The sequence below is a fragment of the Papio anubis genome, chromosome 10 (genome assembly GCF_008728515.1).
Source record: "Papio anubis isolate 15944 chromosome 10, Panubis1.0, whole genome shotgun sequence".
Taxonomy (NCBI): domain Eukaryota; kingdom Metazoa; phylum Chordata; class Mammalia; order Primates; family Cercopithecidae; genus Papio; species Papio anubis.
Window position 1 is genome coordinate 23,071,383 of NC_044985.1, and position 26,591 is coordinate 23,097,973.

Here is a 26,591-nt window from a genome sequence, read left to right on the forward strand (position 1 = left end):
GTGACCTACAGTCTACATGGAGTGCTGGAGTGCTAATCCACTAAAGAATCACACCTCCTGGGGGTGGGGTGTGTGTGTGTGTGTGTGTGTGTGTGTGTGTGTGTGTAGGAGTAATTATATGTATTCCTGTGGTCATTCCTAAATGCTCTGAGAAGCATGAGACATGTGACCATTCTGTCTATGAATCCACCAGCTGATCTGGGGAGTCAAATATAAGAAATGTATCTCTATACGTCAACTGAAATCAGGGAATATTTTTCTCTCTTGGTAGCATTGAAATTATGATTAGTCAATTACAAAATACTAATCAGCAAACACAGACAGAGTTCAATCAGAAGTCCTCAAAAGTCAATTCCACGGGTTCCCCTGAGTTAATGAAATAGTCTTTTATGACCAATCTCACAGCATTTCTGTTCATTCATGTGGGTATGCAATTATGAATTTTTAAAATCGGTTTTAGGTTTTCTTCATGGATTGACTTATTACAACTATTCCAAATATAAAGAAAAGTACAGGTAATAATATTATGAACACCTGTTGGAAGGAATAAAGTATAACAGAATGATTTGAAGTTTTCTTTGTAGTCTGCTTCCATTTTCCTTTTTTAGAGGAAAGCACCATGTTCAAGGTGGTTTGTATCCTTGCTATTTGCATTTCTATACCGCAGTGTTAGTTTACAGAAGTGGTTTTAAATTCTCCTTTAATAACAGCATATTGTAGGTATCATTTTGCAATTTTCTTTTCTCACTTGATATGACATTTTTCAAAATGTATTCCTGTTGATATTTGCAGACCTAGTTTCTGCTCTCTAACTTTTGTATCAATTGTATACAGTTGTGGTTGTGGTTATCACACAGTGTTTTGTACCAAGGGACATTTGGTTGTTTTCATTTTATATTTTTACAACAAAGGTTGCAAAGAGTTAATCACAAATGGCTTCCTATCTCTTGCGTGAGAATTTTGCACCTGAAAATAGAGTTGCTGGTGGAAGAGTAAGCTCACATTTAGGTTTAATGTATCTTGCCAAATTGCTCTCCAATAACAAAGGTGGTCCCACTGCGTATCAGCTGGGTTGGGGGAATCTGCTTTGTATTGAATTACAAATAGCATGTTGATCAATCAGAAGTAACCTCAGGGGATTGAGGAAGTGGTTTAAGCATGACAAATAGTAGACAATTGCTACTGAATAAAATCCTTTTGATGTTGCAACTCTACAAAGGGAAGACACTGCCTATGATGCCCGTGCTTTCCCTCATGTTGATGGGCATTTCTGTAGCAGTTTCAGTCATGCAGAAGCATCAATTCAAATTTTACCACAATTTTATAAACAAGAGAATGAATCAGAATGTAACTAATTGGAAATTTTTCATATGATTATTATAAATTCTGTTCCTCTGACCCTCCTCGCTCTGCACAGAGCTTCATCTTCTGGAACAGAGCCACCAAACGAGAGCCAGAAGATGCAGCGGCACAGGCCTCATTTGTATGTGGAGACCCGGTCAGAGAGGAAAAATATCTTTGTCCAAAACACCTCGGAATTGAATATCCAAACCTTTATATAGATAGTGTGCTTCTTAGAATACAAATAGAATTACAAAATATTTCAGTAATCAAAAAGGGACAGCATCGGCAATCAGTTGACATTGAAATGTAAGCATATTTATTTTAAAATTACTCTTTATTACAGCTTTTATTGGAATTTTGGGCTTTATATTTGAAAGTATGTGTGTGCACATGTGTGTTTGGAGAGTGAGAGAGAGAAAAAGCCTGAAAGGACAATGGAGATATATAGATATGGGCATTGTTGGGTACTGTCAAAGTTAATGTGTACTAATTTCATTAATCAATCAGCAGGATTTGGGAAGCAAAATTAAATATACGCAGAGATCAGAAAAAAATCACCACATAAAAGCTGTGCACTTACCTAGTTTCTCTTCAGCCATTTCATTTATTCTGTGGACTTGGAAATCTGTCTTAAAAAAAAAAATTCTGCATGATATAAACATCAGCATATTTAACAAACATTTATTGACCAATTTATCTTTATTGCATGCTTCACTTGGTGCAGAAGATTTTATATCAATAACTACAACCAACTGAGCATTTATTCTCTGTCAAAATATTTACATACTTTTTCAATAATCCTAAAATAACTCTATAATAACACTATAAGGTTGGAATTATTAATCTTTCTTTTCAAGAAATGAGAAAGTTGAAAAAATATTCAAGGTCATACCACAGTAGGAAGCAGATCTGATATTCAAAACCAAGACTATCTGATTCCAAAGTTTGTGTTTTTTAAACATATAATTTTTGTTCATAACTGTAAATATATTTCCACCCTTTGTTCAGGCATCTCAGCGACAAATGATTGAAAATATGTGGAACAAAACAATATTACGGTCTGCCTTTGCTGAATTTTTGTCTCTTCTCTTGTATCACTCCATTTTTAACAGCAGCTAGGTGATATTGTTAAAAATATAACCCAGATCATGCGACACTTCTACTCAGACTGTCCAGTGGAAGTCCATTCCCACTTATGTAAAACACAATGTCCTTCCAATGACCTACCTGATCCTGCAGATCTTCTCATTTTTCTGATCTCCTGTCTTACTCTCCTTTCTGTTATTACTGCTGCAGTTACACTGTCTACCTTGGTGTGCTTTAAACACACAACCAGGCTTTTGCCTCTGGACTTGCACTGCCTGGTCTTTTGCCAGAGGGTTCTTCCTGACCAATTTTTCTTCTTCTCTATATACTCACTCCCATGAAATGTATGGGTTTTTATCTTCTTTTTTCACTATGATAACTCCAATCCTAGAGGAATGCTTGGCATACAGAAAGCATGTATTTAGTATGTGTTGGATGAAGATAAGTGGATGAACAAGTAATAATGAATGAATATGTGAATAAACAAATATAAACAGTGATGAAATTAGGGTATGCACAAAAAGCTAAGGGCTCTCCAAGTCTGATCATGAAGGCTAGGCAAGGCTTGACAGAAAAGACACTTCAAACAGGGACCTGAAGAATGAGTTGTGGTTATCTAAGTGATATGTTTTAGATGTTTGTCCTTACACAAATCTCATGTTGAGTTGCAGTTCCCAGTGTTGGAGGTGGGGCATGATGGGAGCTATTTGTTCATGAAGGTTGATCCCTCATGAATGACTTGGGCCATCCCCTTGGTGATAAGTGAGCTTTTGCTCCGAATTCACATAAGATCTGGTCATTTAAAAGTGCGGGGCCCTTTCTTCCTTCTCTCTCTTGCTCCTGCTCCGGCTATGTGAATGCCTGATCCCACTTTGCCCTTCCACCATGATTGTAAGTTTCCTGAGGCTTCCCCAAAAGCTGAATAGATGCTAGTACCATGCTTCCTACAAAGGTTGCAAAACTATTAGCCAATGGAATTTGTTTTATTTATAAATTACACAGTCTTATGTATTTCTTTATAGTAATACAGGACCAGCCTAACCCACTTAGTGAATTAGGAAGAAAAGTGATCTGAAGGCAGAATGAAAAGCATAAGCAAATGTATAGAGAGACTTGGAAGGGCATAATTTGTTTGGGGAACTACAAGCAGGACAATTTCATATTGAATAAACATGAGGCTTAAAGGAAAAAACTCAAATACTATAAGGGAGCAAGATGATGAAGTACCCTGGATGCCATGTATATCAACCAATGTCTTAGCAAGAGACCCTGTGGAGATGACACACTTGTAGATGATATACTCACCAAGTCCTAGAGGACACATTAATGAAGGGGCTCCTTATAAATGTATGAACAGGTTAAGGGAAACTAACAAGGGATGGTGAAGTACTCCTCAGCTGGCATCACACATAGGCCTAAAATGGAAAGACAGAAAGTGATTACAAAAGAGTAATTACAGAGAGTTAATTGTAGCCCTAGGAAAGGGTTCCTATTCAGTAGAGAAACATCACCAACTTGCTACCTGGGAGAATTAACATCCTAAACTCATTCTTCTGTTACTTCTAATCTCCTACCATTACCTCTCATTGCTAAACCCAACCAGAAGCCAGATGGGAAGGAAGGCAACTGATGATGCCAGTATAAATCAGGCTCCCAGGGCACACAGAGCAGGGTGATGAAGGGTAGACCGTGAATCAAAGGGAAATAGGAAACGCCCAGTAGAGGAATAAGAAATTTCACTGCATAGGTGTTAGAGAACCATTAAAAAATTTTAAGAGAAAGTATTGAAGGATCAGATTTGAGAAAAGGAAAGATGACTCTGGCAAGAGAAAAATAATAAATGTATACAACTAGTGAGTCAGGAGACGGGACAGTATTAAGTGGGATTACAAGGATCAAGGTGAGAAATTATGAGGGTCTGCACAGAGCAATGACTGTCGGTGAAGGAAGGAAAGAACCAAAATTAGAGACATAATAGCAATTTACATTACAGCTAAAGGCCTGTCACGAATGTCTGAAGGCAGAACCATCATCAATTCCCTGAATTGTGTATTAGCTTACACGTCTAATATGAAGGATAACTGCTTTTCAGCTGCAGTAAGACTTTGCACCTTGTGTAGACAGGATATTTGCTCTGAAATTCAAACAGTTCAGAAACGATTTCAGTCAAGGCAGAAGGATTGTATCTCTTCAACTAAATATTTGATTTAATGATTGAACTGTGAAAAGTATCCAAGTTCATTTAATTGCTAGCATTTTTCCTAAGGATCAAGAATTAAGGATAACTGTTATTGTACCTTTAGCTAGTGGGCTAACTAGATGTATAGATAGACAGAGATTCTATGTACATGCAGCAAGTGATGTTTTTGTACTCATGCTCCTTGTACAAAAACAAAACAAAAAAAACACAAAGGCTTCCAAAAACTCATAAGTTGAAAGAAGGCCTCTAAATGTAACAAATCATAAACTTAGTTTAAAAGATTCAAATCGTAGTAAAAAAGGAAAAAAAGAGCTTTGAGTTAGGCCAGACTATAAAGCCTGGTCAAGGTGTGAGAAATGAGAATAATGAGCTGACCTCCTTGACCAAGATTACTTTCAGTGATGGTGGATTTATCACAGAATGCGAAGGGTAAGCAGGAGATCACACACTCATGATGCAGAGAGGAGCTGGGGCTCACCAGTGCCTCTCCTGTTTCTTATTGAGGAATATCTCAGTGTTAGGAGCTTCTGCAACCTTATTCTCCATACCTTGCCCTATGCATCTTCTTCAGGGCTGTCAGCTCAGCAGTATATTTTTATAATTGACAATTTCCAACAGGTTACTTGGTGGGATTTCTATTTCTAGCATTTGTGTTAGGAAAAGTTAAGGAATTCTCATTTTAAGTTAAATGTTATTTAACTCCTGGCCAACTGTATGTAGTATTTGATTATCAGTGATAAACTGTACTAGAATTTCTAATGCTGTTGTTTTGATTTTGGACACTTTTACATTATGGATAGTTTGGGGAGGGGGTGTATGTATATCAGCTAATTAAACTCTTAGAAAAATTTTTATTTCCTAATGAGAGCTTAATGAGACAGATATCAGCATAAAACTGGCCAGACTCCCTTATAATTTCAGAATATTTAAAAAGGGATACAAAAACGTAAGGGGTAGGAAAACTGAGGAAGGAGTGTATAACAAATAATTTGGAAAATCCTTGATGTTTCAGTTGCACAGGTAAAACTTTTAGGCACTGTGAGGATTAATACCAAGTGTCAACTTAATTGGATTGAAGGATATAAAGTATTGATCCTGGATGTATCTGTGAGGGTTTTGAGGGTGTTGCCAAAGGAGATTAACATGTGAGTCAGTGGGCTGGGGGAGGCAGACCCACCCTTAATCTGGGTGCCCACCATCGAATCAACTGCCAGCATGGCCAGAATATAAAGCAGGCAGAAAAACATGAAAAGACTAGACTGGCTTAGCCTCCCAGACTACATCTTTCTTCAGTGTTGGATGCTTCCTGTCCTTGAACATTGGACTCCAAGTTCTTTGGGACTAGGACTGGCTTCCTTGCTCCCCAGCTTGCAGACAGCCTATTATGGGACCATGTGATCACGTAAGTTAATACTCTTTAATAAACTCCCATATATGTGTGTGTGTGTGTGTGTGTACACATATATAATATATGAGACATATAGCTCTCATTTATATATCGTATGTAAGATATGATATATATGATATATATGTGCCATATATAGGATATTACATATATAAATATACACATATATTACATATATAAATATATATAAAATATATAACCATATATTACATATATAAATATATACACATATATTACATATATACATATATATATCCTATTAGTTCTGCCCCTCTAGAGAACCCTGACTAATACAGGCATGAACCCATTTGGCTTATACTTTCAACTGTGCCAGAGGGATCATAACTTCCTGAGGTAAAAGACTTTGTCAGACCTTATCTGACATTTTTCTATCTTGATATACATTATCTTCCCTTCCAACATGACTTTGCTCTTTCAACCCCAGTTAAGTTGGCCCATCAGCCGATGAAAATATGCCCTAAGGGTTCTAACTCATGTTAACTCAGCAGAACTCACTGTTACAGTAGAAAGGACACTCAAAAGTACCTTACAATCAAACTGGCTTTACAAACTGATATTTCAGTTTCTAATCATTCTATAGAAGACTGTCATAATAGAAAGATTTTAGAGAGATTATTAAAATATTCAAAGACAGTCTATAGTGATGTGTGTGGTATACTTTAAGATTCTATTTTAAATCCTCAATTCATGAAAGTAGAACATAAATTATGCACCAATGAAAGCGTCACCTTTTTATCTCTCATGAGGTCCATTGAATAATCTTGTATATCCATGAGTAGGAGTATGCCTACTGCTGAGTGTCTCCCACATTGGTGTCCTTCACAGGAGTCTGGGAATTTTGGATAATTCTTAATGTTAGTACAATGTTTTTATTTATTTATTTTTTGGATATTTGTAGCTTCTTTGGGTTCCCATTATCTGTTGAGATATAGGATGGAGGAGAATAGAGGCTGATATTTCTATAAAAGGAAAAGTATGGCACAAGAGAAAAAAACAACTTTATTCTACTCATGTCATTTACAAAATTCTATTTGACCTTAACAAAGTAGACATGAGTATTGGACAGAAAATTAGACTCAAAGATATTTTATTATCAGAGCTGTTTTTCAGGATTGTTATCCAAGTTCATAATCATTGTACAGAATGTCATCATTCTGAAACACTCTAGAGAAATGCTATTAATATATTCCAAGAAAGATTTTAGCAACTGTGCACAGCATATTTCAGGGTTCTCTCCACCGTATAATGATGTAGAAGGTACCTAGTAACTGTCTTAAAATAGGCATTTTTTAAATCAGAAAGCTAATGAATAATTTTCATTATAATTTAAAGAGAAATTAGAAAAGAGAAATAATTTAAAGTCTACTTAATTCACTCTCATTTCTGATAATAAGTCCTTCTCCACTGAGCCCTGTCTCTGCCCTTGCTTTTTAAAAGGATATTTAGTACATGGTCCTTCTGATTGGGTAACCTAATTGGAGTTGTTTGTTAAGTCATGAGAAAAGAAAATGAGGTCAAGATTCTTAAAGACCATTCACTTGCTGATCCAGAAGGTTAGAGTTAAAGGGGCACTAAAATATATGAAAGCATGCTGGTGATTACCGAGGTAGATTTGACTTAGTGTCTTATTTTCCCCTCACATTGCATGAGTGTCACTCACGAGTCAGAAAAAAAAAAAAAAAAAGATCCCAAAGAGAAAGGACTTTTGGGCATAGTCAAGGACTGGTTTCTACAGGGCACTCTTGTCAGAACTCTGGGATATTAGCTGGGATGGTCCAACATCCTTTCTGCCAATTGAACACACAGATTGCTCACCAATGCTAAAAGGATTAATGGGAAGGGTCTCTTGAAGATCTAGATAAGATCTCGGAAGAACGATAGGCTTGAGCTCAGCTGCTGTTGTCCAGTTATGAGTGCCAGGGTGTTTTCAGGAAGTCAGGCTTCTATCCTGCCTGTAAATCTGCATAGTTGCAGTTAGACCAGAGTTAGTCCAAGAGAAAATATCTCCAGAGTATTCAGAACATGGAGGAAGGAATGGAAAATATATGACCACTGAGGGGAGATCATTATGTCAGCCTTGTGTAATTAGTGAATCATTGGGATTCAATCCTGATAGCTGACAGATTGGAAGATTTCCATATGCCTAGTATATTCCATAAAGCTGAACTGTAACAGAGAATCTGTAACAATATGTTTCTCCAATGAGTCAGGCCTGTTTAGGGTAAGCTACACATAAGGTAAGACATGTTGTCTTTGGAAGAATTCAAGCTTGGAATGACTAGGGTTCATGTGTTGAATTTGGTACTTTGTAAGTGAACACCTCAGACACATTAATTAAACACATCATTATGAAATTCTTTACCTGTGAAATAAGGTTAGTTCAAATTATTTCCCTGCTGGACACGACACATGTATTTCTCTTAAAGAAGAAATGCCTTTACTTAGAAACAGACACTGATTGGGGTAGAAATGGTGAAGCTTTAAAAACATGATATTGCAGGAGACGAGGGAGGAAACTGACAGCCCATCTTCTCTGGTAAGTTGATGAAAATTGCCAAAGGATTTTATTTGTGTAACAGGAAAATATAGTGTTTTGTTTTAAATAATATTCTGTATAATCTTGCAATGAAGTGCTTGTCTCCATTACCCCCATGAATCTCCTTTCTGCAAAAGCCTATTGCAAACTCTAGATATCCCATGAATGGCAGTTTTTCAGAGGTTGTAGGAATGGAATCAAGAAGTAAAAACTGTATTCCAGGAGGAATTCAATAAATTAACAGAATAAAATGCGTAACATAAAATTGAGAATTCATGAGGAACATGAAATAACATTTGAAAGTGCTAGAATTAGAAGAAATGTTGTAAAAGACACTGGGCTTTCCATGTAAATAGGGTGGAGCTTGAGATGATTCTCCTGAGGTCACAAAGGAAAGGATGACACTGCTGACGTATTGATTAATTAGCTGATATAATATTGTAGTTGAATACCAAATTATATTTCATTACATAATGCATATATTTCTTCAACGACATGGCCACCATCTCTTTGCTCATAAATTTATTGCTTCTTTTTTTACTTCCCCTGGATTTCTATGCCCATATGCTAAGCATGGCTATTCATGACTTCTACTCTAAGATTCTTCTTGAATCTGCTCTTAGTGATAATATGCCATTATGAAACTCTCAGAGTCGGTATAATTGGTTAATATCTTCCTCAGAAAGTTGTGAGGATTCCGTAAAATAAGATACAGGAAGAAAGCAAGCTGTAATGTACAGTTTTTATCTTTAAACCACAGCTCACAACTTTTCTAATAAAAGAATAAACTAAGGCAGAGAATAGTCTCTAAACAACTCCCTCCCCCCATGGACAATGCAGCTGGAAAGAACCTAGAGACTCCCCAGCACCTTCTTCATGTGACTCTGTTTAATTGGACACTAGAACCTGAACCCCATCTTTCCCCGAAGTCTCTCTGCAGGAGGCTGTGTTCCCAGTGCCCGCAAATGGGGATGTTATGGCAGTGCGATGACAGAGTAGAGATAGTCCTGGCCCCTAAACCTCATATGTCCAGATTGTCCTTCAAATGTGACTTTCAACTGAGTAGTTACCCATACATAGAGATAGATGCCAGGCATTTAGAGTAAGTGCTTGGATTGGCTAATCTGTCTTCATTTGGTTGTCATGGAAGGACTTGAACTATTTCAGAATTTACTGAATGTGAATAATGGCTAGATTTCCCTTATTTCTTTATATGAGAATGTGGCAACATCGATTTAAGATGTGTTGAGGGTGGGGTGGGGGTGAGGCTTGTCTTTCCTCAGAATGTGTTTTCTGCTGTCATTTAACTCAATTTCTCCTGATTGTGGTCAATGGCAACAACACATCGCTTTGATATCCTTTTATATATGTGTTGACAGCTTTGATGTTTCCACTTTGTCTTCCTATATCCCCCAGACTGAGCACATACAGTTCTCTTAACTTTCCCACACAGATCTTATTTTGTAAATTTTCTACCATCTTGTAGCTTGCTTCAAAGCATCCCATCTGTTTTCCTCTGAAGAAAACCCATGAAAAAAATCAAAAGGGCAAGTAGAAATAAAAGGGCAAATATATATTTATAGTTTCTTCCATCTACCTCATTTGTCTTATTTGCCCATTAGCAAGAAAGGGGTACAAAAAAGAAATAAACCTGATATCCAAACCAGCAGTTGATCTTGTGCTGTGGGACAGCATGGCTAAGCCAGGTGCTTCTTTCTGAAACATTACTACTAAGCTTTAGTGCACAGTACAGTAAGTTTGATGCCTGAGTTAAAAAATAAAAAGTTTCTTACCTTGTTGGTACAGAGCTCATTGCACTAGATCTAATAGGCTTGATGTCGATATGAACAGGAGTATGGATGACCTGTCTTTTTTTAAGACTTTAGTTTAGATAAATACAAGATAACCATAAAACCAAGCTTTACCAAGATTTTTCTGGGAGACTAAATAGATTTTGAAGCCACCCAAGTATTTTGCCTCAAGTTGAGTCTTTCTGGGAAGCTTACTTAAGATTGAACTACCCACGATGGAAAAGTGTCACATACACACACATATACACAAACATATAACCTCTACTCATTATTTATTCCTTCTGTATCATGTTCAATAATGGATTTATAAGGTGTTGCTCTCTGAGGTTGAGGTGTTTGTTGTTTCTGCCATCTTTTTTATGTGTTTGTTTGTTTGAGGTGGATTCCCACTCTGTCACCCAGACCAGAGTACAGTGGCTTGATATCCTCTCACTGCAATCTCCACCTCCTGAGTTCAAGCTATTCTCGTGCCTCAGCCTCCCAAGCAGCTGAGACAACAGGCACTTGCCACCATGCCCAGCTAATTGTTGTGTTTTTAGTAGAGATGGGATTTCACCATGTTGGCCAGGCTAGTCTCAAACTCCTGACCTCAGATGATTCACCCACCTCGGCCTCCCAAAGTGATGGGATTACAGTCATGAGCCACAGCACCCAATACCAGTTTAACAACAATAAGCAAAAAATTAAAAATAATGTGTTTTTGACAAAATCAATGTTGTTAATGTTAATTTACTTAGTGTTGGCATTTCCATAGTTGACTTTCTCCACCATAGATTTTAAGAACTCTTAGAATAGGAATTTCTTTTTTCATTTCCCTTTTCTAAGAATATGTAAGAATGCCAAGAAAAATCTTTGATTTTGATTATAATACTCGGGTGCTTTCAAGAAATGGGTTAGTATAATTTTGAATTGAGTTTGAATCAACTCAGTGAATACAGAAAAATGGAAGATCAATTCCAGAATTAAATTGATTTATAGGAAAACAATTCCCTTCCCTGTTCCACCCTTCCCAAAAATAGCAGAGAAGTGAAAACTTACTGATTTACATGATGTAGAAATCTAGAGTGTGTTTTTCCCTGAATTTGGTGCCAATAAAATTTTTAAGTGATCTTTGCTAACTTATTTGAATGCTCTACAGTAAGAAAAATATAAAAGTGAAAACCAAACCTGTGCTAGTTTTTCAAAGTAATTCATCATTTTTCTTACCTTTATATTACTTCTTTACACTGTGAACATCTGAGATAAATCTAGGTAATATTGTAGTACAGCAGGAATGTGATTATTTGGTTAACCTCACTGCTACAGATCCCATATACCAACGCCTGAAATTGCATTAATGACATGTAATCACTTATTTCTCTATCATAGGTAAGGTTTCAAATGTAAATACTTTGGAAGAGGGTATATGGTATATATTGATTTTAATTTGTGTGAAAATAAATAGGTAGTTTTAGATCCTTTTGTGAATGTTTATTTTCAAACAAAGAATAAAGAGAAAAAATGTGGTCAAAAGGGTGGAGTGTATTGCTGAAGGAGAAAGAATACAGAGAAACAATCCTGAAGGCACTGACTTGCTTCTTTTCCTGTTCCACATTGACACGAAGGCCACCCTAATGAAGACCCTCTCTCAAAGCTGACCTGGCGTATTTTCACTCTACTTGAACCCTCAAGAGTGATGCCACAGATAAGCCGCTACCTGCTTTTAAGAGTTAATTTATTTTCTAACTAAAATGTTTTAAATATTCAGACTATTAAACATAGGGCAGTGTGCCATCTGGGACAGCCTGACCCACTATATGAATGCTAGGAGTTGAGTAGTGGGAAGATTCTCTTTCTATTTGAGGTCATTGTAAGCATTAGTACTGGAATATTTTTTCAACAATATTATCTTGTCTCAATTGTTTACTTGTCAGGATCAACTTGACTGCTTTCTGAAGATCACTGTGACATGGTAAATGTGAGAAAAGTAAAGGAAATTCTCAAAAATAAATGGTTTAAAGCTTGAGTTTTTGTCAGTCACTTAAAAGTAAAAATAAAATCTGTATACATATTTTTAATATGTACAAAATATCAAATTTTATTTTATGCTAAACAGCATCCTTATGAGATTAAATAGTTTGGCGGGTAATTTTTGATATTACAGATATAATTTTTTTTTAATTTAACTTTCTGTCTGTCTGGCTAAAACCTGCAAATATCATCACATATTGTCTTTACTTAACACACTGTCTTGTCCTTATATTATCTAATCGTTTCTAAAATCATCAAGAATGAAGAGAATAGTTTATTTTCTTAGTCATATTCCCTCCACCCCAAGTGAATGTATAAAAGGTTTAACGTTCCATTTTAAAATTTTAGGAAAGTCTTTTAATTATCTCAAACTTGGAACTTAATATTCGAAAAATAATCTTTTACGGCATAATTAGTTCATTGCTTTATTTCAGATATACATGTATTCGCTAACTCATGATTGAAACATTTTGTCTAGTTATTGTTTTAGATGCTGCAGAGGAAAGGGTGAAAAACACATGCATTCAGCCCTCCATGAGCTTGCAGTCTTTGAGAGAAAAACATTTATGAAAATTATGAAACCACACTACCACAGTGCTTACAAAGAAAATATGTGTGGGATCTTCCTGGAAGAACGTGTACAAATCCAGAGGAAAAGGCCTCAAATTCAGTCTAACGTGTAGTGAAGTAGACTGAAAAAATCTGTAAGGTAGAGTGAAGTAAATGACATCTCCATCTTGAAGTGCAAATGCAAATAAGAACTGCTGACCAGTTGAGAGGTTACTACAATAGCACAGGGACCAATGGTAATATGTTTCATACCACGGCGATACTTAAGCTGGAGAGGCTTACACTGAGATAGCTTTGGTAATGTATTCACTAAATCTCAGCTAATTGGATTCAAGGGATTCTATTCTTAATTAGATAATATAATCATAAATAAGCAGAATTCAAGCTCTGAGATTCTAGTATTTATTAGGAAACTATGCTATATTATGCACAGAAATGTTTATTATTAAATAGGAAATATAATATGAATACTTACTCAGAAGTCTCATAATAAATGATAATCACAAGTAAGTTCAAAAACTATAAATCTTCTAGAGTTTCTCCAACCTCTAGATGGGCTCTTTGAGGCAAGATGGCTGTGAGTGACTAGAGCTGTTTCTTTTCTTTTGGGCCACCTATGTTGGAAAATTTTGTTAAATACATTTTTATCTTGGACAGTTAAAACCCTAAAAAGGCCGGGCGTGAGGGCTCACTCCTGTAATCCCAGCACTTTGGGAGGCTGAGGTAGGCAGATCACCTGAGATCAGGAGTTTGAGACCAGCCTGCCCAATATGGCAAAACCCTATCTCTACTAAAAATACAAAAATTAGCTGGGCATGGAGGTAGGCACCTGTAATCCCAGCTATTCGATAGACTGAGGCAGGAGAATCGCTTGAAGCTGGGAGGCGGATGTTGCAGGAAGCAGAGACAGAGTCACGGCAGTCCAGCCTAGGTGACAAGAACGAAGCTCTGTCAAAAAACAAAAACAAAAACAAAACAAAACAAAACAAAATCCCTAAAAAAAAAAGTTTATTTGTGGGAAAAAATATATTTATATCTTGGACAGCTAAAATCCTAAATTTAAAAATCTATTTCTAAAAAAGAAAAGTTTAGTATATGTTAAAATTTCATTATGACTATCAAAGAAAAGTACACATACTAATTATATATATTTTAAACAATAGACCAAAGTTCAAGGATAGTATTAAAAATAATTTATCTCTTAATAAAATTTACTTCAGTTATGTTTCTATTGATGGAGACAGAATAAAAGACAGTAAGAGAAAAAGAAAGTTTTACTGACACTCAATATTGAATCATATCATACTAAATAAAATTATTAATTTAAAGTCTTCACAAAGTTACCAAGAAAAAGAGAAATTGAAGTGAAATTAAAAACATTGCTGAGCTTTTAATAATCAATTCTTCATCCAAGAAATGAAACAAAGCAAAACAAACCCTGTCAGATCTTTGGAAAATTCAGGCTACAAATTCCAGAAGCTTTATCATTTGACAATTATTTCTTCATCTAGAAACAGATGTGCTTGATAATTCCTTGTGTTCTTTTGGCATGGCATCTCAAGTTGTTAAGTGCTTTGTTAAGATAAGTGCATCACCTATCTATTTATGCGTTAATAAAAACACCTTGTTGGGCATGGTGTCACCCCAGCACTTTGTGAGGCCGATGTGGGTGGATCACCTGAGCCCAAGAGTTTGAGACCAGCCTGACCAAAATGGTAAAATCCCATCTCTACTAAAAATACAAAAATTAGCCTGTCATAGTGGCACAAACGTGTAGTCCCAGCTTCTCTGGAGGCTGAGAAAGGAGAATTGTTTGAAACCCCCCACCCCCAATAAAAACACCTTAAAGCAAAACCCAATAGTTTTCCACAATGGTTGAACTATTTAAATTCCCACTGACAGTGTAAAAGTGTTCCTTTTTCTCCACAATCTTAGCAGCGTCTGTTGTTTTTTGACTTTTTAATAATTGCCATTCTGAATGAAGTGAGATGGTATCTCGTTGTGGTTTTGATTTGCATTTCTCTAATGATCAGGGATATTGACCTTTTTTTCATATGTTTGTTGGCCACACGAATATCTTCTTTAGAGACGTGTCTGTTCATGTCCTTTGCCCACTTTTTAATGGGGTTTTTCATTTTTCTCTTGAAAATTTGTTTAAGTTCCTTATAGATTCCGGACATTAGACTTTTGTCAGATTCATACATTGCAAAAGTTTTCTCCCATTCTGTAGGTTGCCTGTTCTCTCTGATGATAGATTCTTTTGCTGTGCAGAAGCTCTTTCATTTAATTAGATCCCATTTGTCAATTTTTGTTTTTGTTTCAATTGCTTTTGGTGATTTCGTCATGAAATCTTTGCCCATGCCTATGTTCTGAATGGTATTGCCTAGGTTTTCTTCTAGGGTTTTTATAGTTTTGGGTTTTACATTTAAGTTGTTAATCCATTTTCAGTTAATTATTGTATATGGTGTAAGGAAGGGGTCTAGTTTCAGTTTTCTGCATATGGCTAGCCAGTTTTCCCAGCACTATTTATTAAATAGGGAATCCTTTCCTTATTGCTTATTTTTGTCAACTTTGTCAAAGATCAGATGGTTGTAGATGTGTGGTCTTCTTTCTGAGTTCTTTTGTCTGTTCCATTAGTCTGTCTATTTTTTGTACCAGTACCATACTATTTTGGTCTCTCCAGCCTTGTAGTACAGTTTTAAGTCCAGTAGCATGATGCCCCTAGCTTTATTCTTTTTGATTAGGTTTGTCTTGACTATGAGAACTTTTTTGGGGGGTTCCATATGAATTGTTGAATAGTTTCTTCTAATTCTGTGAAGAATGTCAATGGTAGTTTAATGGGAATAGCATTGAATATATAGATTACATTGGGCCACATGGCCATTTTCATGATATTGATTCTTCCTATGCATGAGCATGGAATGTTTTTCTATTTGCTTGTGTCCTCTCTTATTTCCTTGAGTAGTGGTTTGTCGTTCTCCTGGAAGATGTTCTTCACTTCCCTTATTAGCTGTATTCCTAGGTGTTTTATTCTCTTTGTAGCAATTGCGAAAGGGAGTTCGTTTATGATTTGGCTCCCTGCTTACCTGTTGTTGGTGTATAGGAATGTTTGTGACTTTTGCATATTGATTTTGTATCCTGAGACTGCTGAATTTGCTTATCAGCTTAAGAAGCTTTGGGGCTGAGATGATGGAGTTTTCTAGACATAGGATCATGTCATCTGCAAACAAAGACAATTTGACTTCCTCTCTTCCTATCTTAATACTCTTTAAAAATAACATTTTAAAAATAAAAATTAAATTAAAAATTAAAAAATCAGAGTCTTTTGAATCAGATCCAGTTGCCTACACATTCCAGATTCACAAATTACTTATTATGTTGCTTTGGGAAAGTCACTTCATGTTTCTAAACCTACATTTCTTCATATGTAAAATAAAGAATAACAGTACTACTTAATTGAGTTGTCGGGATGATTGAAGAGATAATTTATGTGAAATGCTTAAAATAGGGTGTGCATTATGCACATTCAATTAATGCTACATATCAGAGTAAAGTTTATATGTTTATTTCCTACTGCCTTTCAATGGGCATGCTCTCCGTATAACATTATATTCCACAGATGTTTAATTTTATGTCTTTATTCAAGAGCACTTGGGTAGTGAACAACATGCTGAAGAATTTGCTATGAATTGCTAAATGCCCACATAAAACATAGCTTATAGGAGGCTGAGGCAGGTGGATCACTTGATGCCAGGAGTTTGAGACCAGACCTGGTAACATGGTAAAACTCAATCTCTACTAAAAATACAAAAATTAGCCAGGTGTGGTGACACATGCCTATAGTCCCAGAAATACCATTTGATGCAGCAATCCCATTACTGATTATATACCCCTCCAAAATATAAATCATTCTATTACAAAGATACCTGCAGGTGTATGTTCATATCAGAGCTACTAACAATAGCAAAGACATGGAAGCAACTCAAATGCCCATGACTGATAGACTGGATAAAGAAAATGCGTTACATATACACCATAGAATACTATGCAGCCATAAAAGGGAATGAGATCATGTCCTTTGCAGGGACATGGATGGAGCCAAAAGCCATTATCCTCAGCAAACTAACGCAGGAGCAGAAAACCAAACACTCCATGTTCTCACTTATAAGTGGGATCTGAACAGTGAGATCACATAGACACAAAGAGGGAAACAACACACACTGGGGCCTGTCAGGGGGTCTGCTGGGGGAAGGGAAAGCATTAGGAAAAGTAGCTAATCCAAGCTGGGCTTAGTACCTAGGTAATGTGTTGATAGGTGCAGTAAACCTCCATGGCACATGTTTACCTGTATAACAAAACTGCACATGCTGTACCCCAGAAACTTAAAATAAAAATAAATTTAAAACCAGTTTATTATTTTTCACAATTCTCTCAGTGGGATGGGCATTCTTCTACTGGTTTCCCCTGGACTCACACATGTGGCATCCTTCAGCTGGAGAATCCCCTGAACCTCTCTCCTCATGTGGTCATTGTTCCTTAAGGCCACTAGACAAGACTGGAATTTCTCAGCTGGTGGCATCTGTAGTACAAGAGTGCAGTCCTCAACATGCAAACACTTACCAAGCTTCTGCTTGTGTCGTGTTTGCCCATGTCTCATTGGTCAAGCAAGTCCCACGGCCAAGCCCAAGATACTGCGAAAGGGACTACATAAGGGCAAGAATATTGAAAGTGGGATTGATTGGTGGGACAATTGGTGATACAATCTACCTCCTTTTCAATAAATAGTACATGCACATTCTAATTCAACTTTTAAAGTAAGATAATAAACTATGCATCTTTGCCACTTAAAAAAATCTTTTTTATTTTATTTTTATTTTTTTAGTTTCCTTTAAAAAGGAGTTAAAACAAGCTGCTGTCAACCATCTGGGTTACCAAAGAAGATATCTCATCATTGTCTCATCTCTTTAGAAAAGGCCATCTGTCTGCACACCATCAGTGGAGGGTCTCAGCATATCTTGGTGTAGGACAGATGGAGTTTTCCATCTGTGTATTTTTTAATTGAAAATATTAAAAGGTGGCATCCTTCTCCTCCTCCTCCTCCTCCTTCTCTTCCTCCTCCTCTTCCTCCTCCTCCTTCTCCTTCTCCTTCTTCTTCTTCTTTTATTATTGAGACAGGGTCTTGCTCTGTCACTTAGGCTAGAGTGCAGTGCATGATACCAGCTCACTGCAATCTCTGCCTCCCAGACTCAAGCCGTCCTTCCACTTCAGCCTCCCAAGTAGCTGAGAGTATAGGTATTTGACACCATGGCCAGCTAATTTTTGTATTTTTAGTAGAGACAGGGTTTCACCATGTTGCCCAGGCTGGTCTCAAATTTCTGGCCTTGAGTGAGCCACCCACCTCCACCTCCTATAGACTATGTTTTCTTTTTTTTTCTTTTTTTTTTTGAGATGGAGTCTGGGCAACAGAGTGTAGTGGTGTGATTTAAGAAAATATCCCTTGATCACTGCTATGAAGGTTGGGGAAGTGATCCTCTTCCAATTCTTCCACCACTTTTCTTTACTTCCTGCTTCTTACTAGTTATATGACCATTATTACACAATTATGTATAGCATTAATGTTCTCTAAATTATGTTCTCAAAGTTTGTAATTTTACTTAGTATTTCTTTCAGAAAGTTTAGTATAGAAGTAAAGAGCCCAGGCCCTGAAGTCGGAATACTTAGGAGTAGAATCCCTCTTCCACTTATTCTTAACTATTTATATTTGGGCATACACACACACATACGCACACACACAGAGAGAATGATGCATGCATATATATAGTTTTAGATATAATTGATAACTGTGTGTACTGATATGCATACATATATATATGTGTGTGTGTGTGTACATAGTTTTTCCATCATAATAAGTGGTCAAATACTATTCTATATTTTCATTATAGTGTGCAGACAAACTGATTCTTACTAGTAGCTCTTGTACCCCAATACTTTTACCTTTAAATATGTTTAATTTGATTCATGTCTTAATTGGTTGAATTTCAACTTTAAGAAATTTACCCAACGAATACTCATAATGGCAGTTATCACATTACCTTTTATATAATAGGAGCTTGGTAAATATTTGTTGAATAAATTAGAGCTGGATATTACCTGTATTGCTTCATGGAGTAGATATTTTATGTTTTGCCTTTTTATTTGACTTACATCTTAATTGGATATGATATTTGCAGCTCGAACTTTATTTCCTTGAGAAGTTTGTAGACATTTATGTCATTGAATTTTAGTATGTGGTAGTTTGAGTCAAGCCAGATTTTTTTTTTCTCTTGCAGATAGTTTGGGTTTTTCAGCCTAAATGTTTGAAGAATTATTTTTTAATGTTAGAAGTTTCCTAATTTAACTATTATGTACCTCATTGGTGAGCAATCTGTATCACTTATTTCTTCTTTTTTTTTTTTTTTGACAGAGTCTTGCTTGCTCCCTCGCCCAGGCTGGAGTGCAGTGGCACAATCTCGGCTTGCTGCAACCTCTGCCTCCTGAGTTTAAGCGATTCTCCTGCCTCAGCCACCCCAGTAGCTGGAATTACAGTCGCGCTCCACAGCACCCGGCTAATTTTTGTATTTTTAGTAGAGACGGGGTTTCACCATGTTGGCCAGGCTGGTCTTGAACTCCCGACCTCAAATGATCTGCCCTCCTGGGCCTCCCAAAGTGCCGGAATTCGAGGCGTAAGCCACCACGCCCAGCCTATATCAATTTTTTTAAATGAAACATAGATCATCTTTTATTCTGAACATTGGCTTTTTTATGTCATAAAACGTTTCTGGAAATAAATTTTTCAGTTCATATCTGCCCATTTGTTGGGCGTGAGCCTCCGAAACACCAGCTGTCTTTGTGTTGGGTCCTTTTTGCCTCTTCTTCGTAACTACATTTTCTCTGTCAAAATCTTAGGCCGGGCACAGTGGCTCATGCCTGTAGTCCCAGCACTTTGGCAGGCCGAGGCAGGCGGATTACCTGAGCTCTGGAGTTTGAGACGAGTCTGGATAACACGGTGAAACCCTGTCTTTATCTGGAAAACTAAAAATTTAGCAGGGCATGGTGATGGGAACCTGTAATCCCAGCTTCTCGGGAGGCTGAGGCAGGAGAACCGCTTGAACCCGGGAGGCGGAGGTTGCAGTGAGCCAAGATCACAGCACTGCACTCCAGCATGGCAACCGAGTGAGACTTCCTCTCAAAACCAAACCAAACCAAACCCTTATTAACAGTCTATGAACAGAAACTGCGTAAGCATTTCTTCATGTTAGAATTACGACTTTCAGCCTTGTCTCTTTGTCATTTTAAAACTATTTATTAGGTTTTAAAAATAATACTCATATTTTCAATTAGCCATCTCTTCTATTATCTTTATGTTATCGTATAGTTTTTAGTCCTTATTTTAGTTAGATTCTTGTTATTATTAAAATTTCCTATCACTTAGTGAACTTCTGAGTGATGTTTTTGCTTCTCGTGTTAAGTTTTGATCTTTATTTGGTACTCTTGCAGAATGTCATGCCGTTTCTTATCAACTCGCTCATGCCCATGAAATTCCCCAGTATTATATTTGTTGTGTAAAGTGTGGCAGTTTTCTAAAATTTATTTTTATTTTATTTGAGAAGACTTTGTTTCCCCACTAATTTTAGTTTGAGGGTAAGGAAATTTATTGTTCTTTCTACTCTTTTTCCTTCCTTCACTTATTTGGGTCAGAGGAAGCTTCATTGAATGCCAGGACATTTACCATTACCTAATAGGATTGGCTTTCTACTTCCTAGATGGAAGTGGAGTAGTGGAGACCATTTAGGAAGCAATGCTAAATGTGTATACTCAAAACAACACAACCACAAAATAGATGAAGAAAAACTGAGAGGACTGAAAGAATAAACAAATGCACAAAACTATGATTGGGGAAGTTAACAGCTGGTAGACCAAAAATAGAAAAGGATGTAGAATAACTCAATAACACCATCAAATAAAAAGTAGTTAATGAACATTTTTAGAACACTCCACCCAACAGCATCAGAATGAACATTTCTTTCAAGTGTTCAGGAAAGGTATGCCAAGATAAATCACATCCTGGGGCATGAAACAAACCTCAACAAATTTAAAGAATTCAAAGTATACTGAATGCGTTCTTTAAATACCGTGGAATCAAACTAGAAACCAATAACAAAGATAAAGGAAAAATCTTCAAATCCCAGAAGCTAAACAATATACATCTAAATGATCCATGGATAAATAAGGAAGTCTCAGTGGAAATAAAAACATACATTGCCTGAATGAAAATAAAAATAAAAAATATTTAAATTTGTAAGGCAAAGTTAGCGAGTATTGGGACGAAAATTTACACCACTGAATGCATACATTAGTAAAGAGAAAATGTCTTAAATCAATAGTCTAAACTCCCGCCTCAAGAACTAACTAACTAACTAACTAAATAAATAAGTAAAATAAACCAGGGCCAATCAGAAGGAAAAAAGAAATAATGAGGAGGGGAAATAGCAGAAATTAATGAAATTGGAACAAAAAGTAAATAACAGAGAGAAACAATGAAACAGTTAGCTTGTTCTTAAAAAGACTAATAAAATTCACAAACTACTAGCAAGACAGATGGAGAAAAAATAGAAGAAAAAATTACCAATATCACAAATGAAACAGGGACATCACTACTGACTTTACAGACACCAAAAGGATAACCAAGAAATACAATAAAGAACTATATACATGTGAATTTAGTAATTTTGGTGAAATGAGCTAGTTCCTAGAAAAACACCAACTACTGCAATTCATGCAATATAAAATCAGTAAGTTAAATAATCCTATAACTGTTAAGAAAATTAAAATTTTAATTGAAAAAATACACCAAAAAATCTAGGTTCGGATGGTTTCACTGAAGAATTATTTCAAATGTTTAAAAAATTAATATCAATTCTATACAATCCCTTCCTGAAAATAAAAGAGTAAAGAATACTCCAAATTCATTTATTAAGCTAGAATTGTCCTGAAGCCAAAATCATACAAAGACATAGAAAATACAAAGACAAAATATAAACTGCAGACCAATATCTGTCTTGAATATAGACACAAGAATCCTTAGTAAAATATTAGCAAATATAAATCAGTAATATATTTAAAAATATCATGATTAAGTGGGTTTTAATCTAGAGATACAAGGCTGGCTTAATTTTGAAAATAAAATAATGTAGTCCACCATATTAACAAGCTAAAGCAGAAAGCTCTCATGATCATATCAGTTGATTCCAAATATACACATATATGTGTGTGTGTATATGTTTGAATGTTTTTCCAAATTCAACACTAATCATGATATAAACTCTCAGAAAAATGGGAATAGAGGAGAACTTCCTGAACTTTATACAGAACATCTATAAAAAACCTACAGCTGAAGTCTACCAATGGTAAAAGACTGAAAATTCTCTCCTAAGATGAACAGCAAGGCTAGCGTCTCTGCTTTTATTCAGCCACCCTTATTTAACTTAGGACAGGAAGTTCTAGCCAGTACAATAGGGAAAAGAAAGGAATAAAAAGCATGCTCACTGGGAAAGACAAAATAAATAGTGTCCATTTGCAGATGACATATTTGCTTACAAGGAAAATCTCAAAAAATTGTGAAAAACACTCCTAGAACTAATAGGTGATTTCAGCAGTGTTACAGAATGCAAGATAAACATACAAAGTTGGATTGATGGTCTACATACCAGTAACAGACATGTTGACATTGAAATTAAAATGTCATTTCCAATCACTCAAGAAAAGAAAATACTTAGGAGCAAATCTAACAAAACACATGCAGGAGTGTATGCTGCAAACTGCAGAATGTTGATGAAGGAAATCAAAGGAAATGTAAATAAACATAGAGGGATTTCATAGATTAGAAGACTCAACATCCAGTCTGTGCAACACTGTGAAACCCTCTATCCACAAAAAATACAAAAATTAACTAGGCATGGTGGCATGCACCTGTCTATAGTCCCAGCTCCTCAGGATGCTAATGTGGGAGGATCACTTGAGCTTGGGAGGCTGAGGCTGCAGTGAGCCCGACCACACCACTGCACCCCAGGCTGAATGACAGAATAAAACCCTGTCTGAAAAAACAATCAAATAAACAAAACAAGACTCAACATGGTAAGGATGGCAGTTTCCCCAAATATATATATACAGTATCTATATAAATATAGATGATTCTTATCAAAATCTCACCAAGATTTTTGTTGATATAGAAAATATAATTCTAAAATTTATGTTAAAAGACAAAAAAGTCTTAATAGCTAAAACAATTTTGAAAAAAAAAGAAAAAAAATCAAGTGGGAGGAACCCATCGACCTAAGATGCATTTTATAGCTACACTAATCAAGACTAAGTAGTATTAGTGGAATGAAAGCACAAATGGAGTGAAACAGAGAATGCAGAAATACAGTATATCCCCATATATATATACAGCCAATTAATTTTTGACAGAGATGCGGAAGCACTTCAATGGAGAAAAGACAACCTTTTCAGCAAATGATGCTGCAGTAATTGGACATCCATAGGCAAAACAATCAAACAAAAAGACCTTGGGAGAAGTCTCATGCTTTATTTAAAAAAACAACAACAAACAAAACGAAACAAAGCAAAACCTCCAAATGAATTCACAGACTTCAATGTAAAATATAAAACTAAAATAGTTTTGTTAACAAAAAAAAAAAAAAAAAAGAAAAAAAAAAAAAAAACCCTAGAAGAAAATACTCAGGATCTACAGGTTGACAGAATTCTTAGCCTTGGTACTAAAAGCACAATTCACGAGAAAAAGTTGAAAAATTGAACTTGATGAAAATTAAAAACTTTTGCTCTGTTAAAGCCCCATTAACAGGGTGAAAACACAGAGTGGGTAAAAATTCTTGAAAAGTACATGTCTGACAAAAGGTGGTGTGTAGAATATATTAATAGCCCTTAAAAGTCAAGGGGAAAATAACAATCTGATTAGAAAATGGGCCAAAGATATGAAGATAAATTTCATTGATGAAAACACACAGATATAATTAAGCACATGAAAAAATGTTCAACTGTATAAGCTGTTAGAGAAATGTAAACTAAAACCACAGTGAGATATCTCTATATGCATGTCAAGGTATATTTTCTTATTCTAAAATAAGAAAATAGTGATAACCCAAATCATGGCAAGGATACCAAAAAACTAGATCACTCACATATTGCTGTCACTCTGGAAAATAGTTTAGCAGTTTTTTAAAGAAAACTAAACATGCAACCAGAAGCTGCACTACTCTGCTTTATCTCCAAGAAATGAAGACTTATTTTCACACAAAAACCTGGACTTGAATGTTTATAGCAGCTTTATTTATAATAGCTCCAAACCAGAAAATACCCAGATATTCTTTAACAGGTAAAGGGTTAAATAAATATGGTATTTCCATACTCTGGAATACTCAGCAATAAAAATGAATAAACTCATGATGCACAGAGCAACATGGATGAATGTCCAGATAATTATCCTAAGTGAAGAAGAGTCCTTCTCAAAAGGTTGCATAGTGTAATTCCCTTTATAAAGAATTTTTGAATTGGCAAAATTATAAAAATGGAGAAGAGATTAGGGGTTAACAGGTGCTAAGGAAGTGGTCAAGGCGAAAGCAGAGTAGGTTTGGCTACAAAGGAGCTACATGAAATTTTGTATGTTGATGAAAATATTGTGTGTTTTAACTGTATTCATGTCATTATCCTGTTTGTGATGTTGTATTTTTCAATATGTTACCATTAGGGAAACTGGATTAGGGTACAAGAAATCTGTCTGCATTGTTTCTTAATGATTGCAAGTAAATTTACAATTATCTTAATTAAATTAAGTAAATTAATTGAAAGCTTAATTAAAAAGAACACAACGCATGACTTATAAGATAAATGGGTTGAGACAACACTCCAAAACTTAGTAACACATAATAAAGATAGGAACCTGGCCAGGCGCGGTGGCGCAAGCCTGTAATCCCAGCACTTTGGGAGGCCGAGATGGGTGGATCACGAGGTCAGGAGATCGAGACCATCCTGGCTAACATGGTGAAACCCTGTCTCTACTAAAAATACAAAAAACTAGCCGGGCGATGTGGCGGACGCCTGTAGTCCCAGCTACTCGGGAGGCTGAGGCAGGAGAATGGCGTGAACCCGGGAGGCGGAGCTTGCAGTGAGCTGAGATCTGGCCACTGCACTCCAGCCTGGGCGACAGAGCGAGACTCCGTCCCAAAAAAAAAAAAAAAAAGATAGGAACCTAATTAAAATAGTAGCAGTTTTACACATTTTAAGTGGTCAAGAAATACATAAACACTATGTTAAATATTCCATTTCATCTTAAAAAAGAAAATTCCTTAAAGCCTAAAGAATCCTGTGCTTACTCAACCGCTGGGAAAGATTTTATAATATGATTAATATGGTTTTCATAATTTCAAAACTATTACTAAGTTATTATGTGCTTTCATGGGAAGAAAAATATGAGTCAACTTTTTAAACATCTTAACTCTACAATTTTTTTGAGCAGCTTATAGGAATAATCAATAGCATATTATAAACTTACACAAGAATGAAATTCAGTTCTCATATAATCTTGTCATTTATTCAGTTGATCTGGTCTCTCATGAGGTCAAGAAATAGAACAGCTTGTTGAGTACGAGACTGTTATATATTCAGAGTAAAATAATTTGGATTTATAAAGTATTATTTTTTTACAGACTAACCCTGTAGAGATTTGACAAAAATGGGAAAATATAAGTATCTTGGCTTCATTTTAAGCTGACCTTTGTAAAGTAGAGTTCTTCCAAAGTAAGCATTTATACTACCATTTTGAGGAAAATGTAATATTGAAATCTGTATGACTGTGCATTAACTTAATCCATGTGTGCCTATGTTTAGCAACCAGCTAGAGAATTAATATCCATCCCTTCCCTAGTGATAAAGACTCAAATTTTTTACAACATTGTAAAGCCTTCTTAACTAAATCATGGTTATGCTAATAAATTCATATCTTGAAGGACTTAAACACAGGAGAATAAAAACTTAATAATAAAAGTTAATGGATTACAATCCATTTAAACTGTACATTCAGAAAGACTTTGTTTCATCGGGGAACTTTCTCTAGGTTAATAAATGATCATCTTTTGTCCGGCATGTAAAAAATAACCCTGGATAACCACACAAGCAAGGTCAGCTCACTGATCAAAATACTAACAGGCAAGTTACGGACATGAGGTGCTTTAAGGACAATTTATCTCCAGACCTGGACCATGACCTCGACACAGGACACTTTTTCCCTCTCTTACAAAATAGCTATTTAAAGTGAGTTTGTTTTTGAATGATTCATTTGAGAAAAGAAGTAGCTTTTCATACCTAAAGATGAAAAATACCCGTAAGGGAAACATGTCAAGTTACTCCCTCATCTACTTATTGTTTGTGGCTCTCAAAAACACAAACCACTTTGATAGTGGGATTAAATCAGTCAGGAAACAAAAAATTTGGCCATGAGTCAGTTAAGCTGGGTTTTGGACTTAGGTCCTGTAAACCCCAAGAGATCCTCTTTGT

At 35.9% G+C, this 26,591-nt stretch overlaps 1 long non-coding RNA gene across 3 annotated transcripts; it reads right to left on the minus strand.

Annotated features, from left to right (window-relative positions):
- Positions 1 to 317: 317 nt before the first annotated feature.
- On the minus strand, positions 318 to 26,455 carry LOC110740857. Of its 3 annotated transcripts, XR_004176500.1 has the most exons (5): positions 26,400 to 26,455; positions 6,785 to 6,885; positions 4,492 to 4,564; positions 3,736 to 3,845; positions 1,991 to 2,828 (listed from the first exon to the last, which is right to left on the minus strand). It is a non-coding gene; the product is annotated as an uncharacterized LOC110740857 (long non-coding RNA). The 3 variants fall into 3 exon arrangements; XR_004176501.1 differs by lacking the exons at positions 1,991 to 2,828; positions 26,400 to 26,455 and adding an exon at positions 318 to 1,973 and having other exon boundaries at positions 6,785 to 8,100; XR_002516056.2 differs by lacking the exon at positions 26,400 to 26,455 and having other exon boundaries at positions 6,785 to 8,100.
- Positions 26,456 to 26,591: the final 136 nt, after the last annotated feature.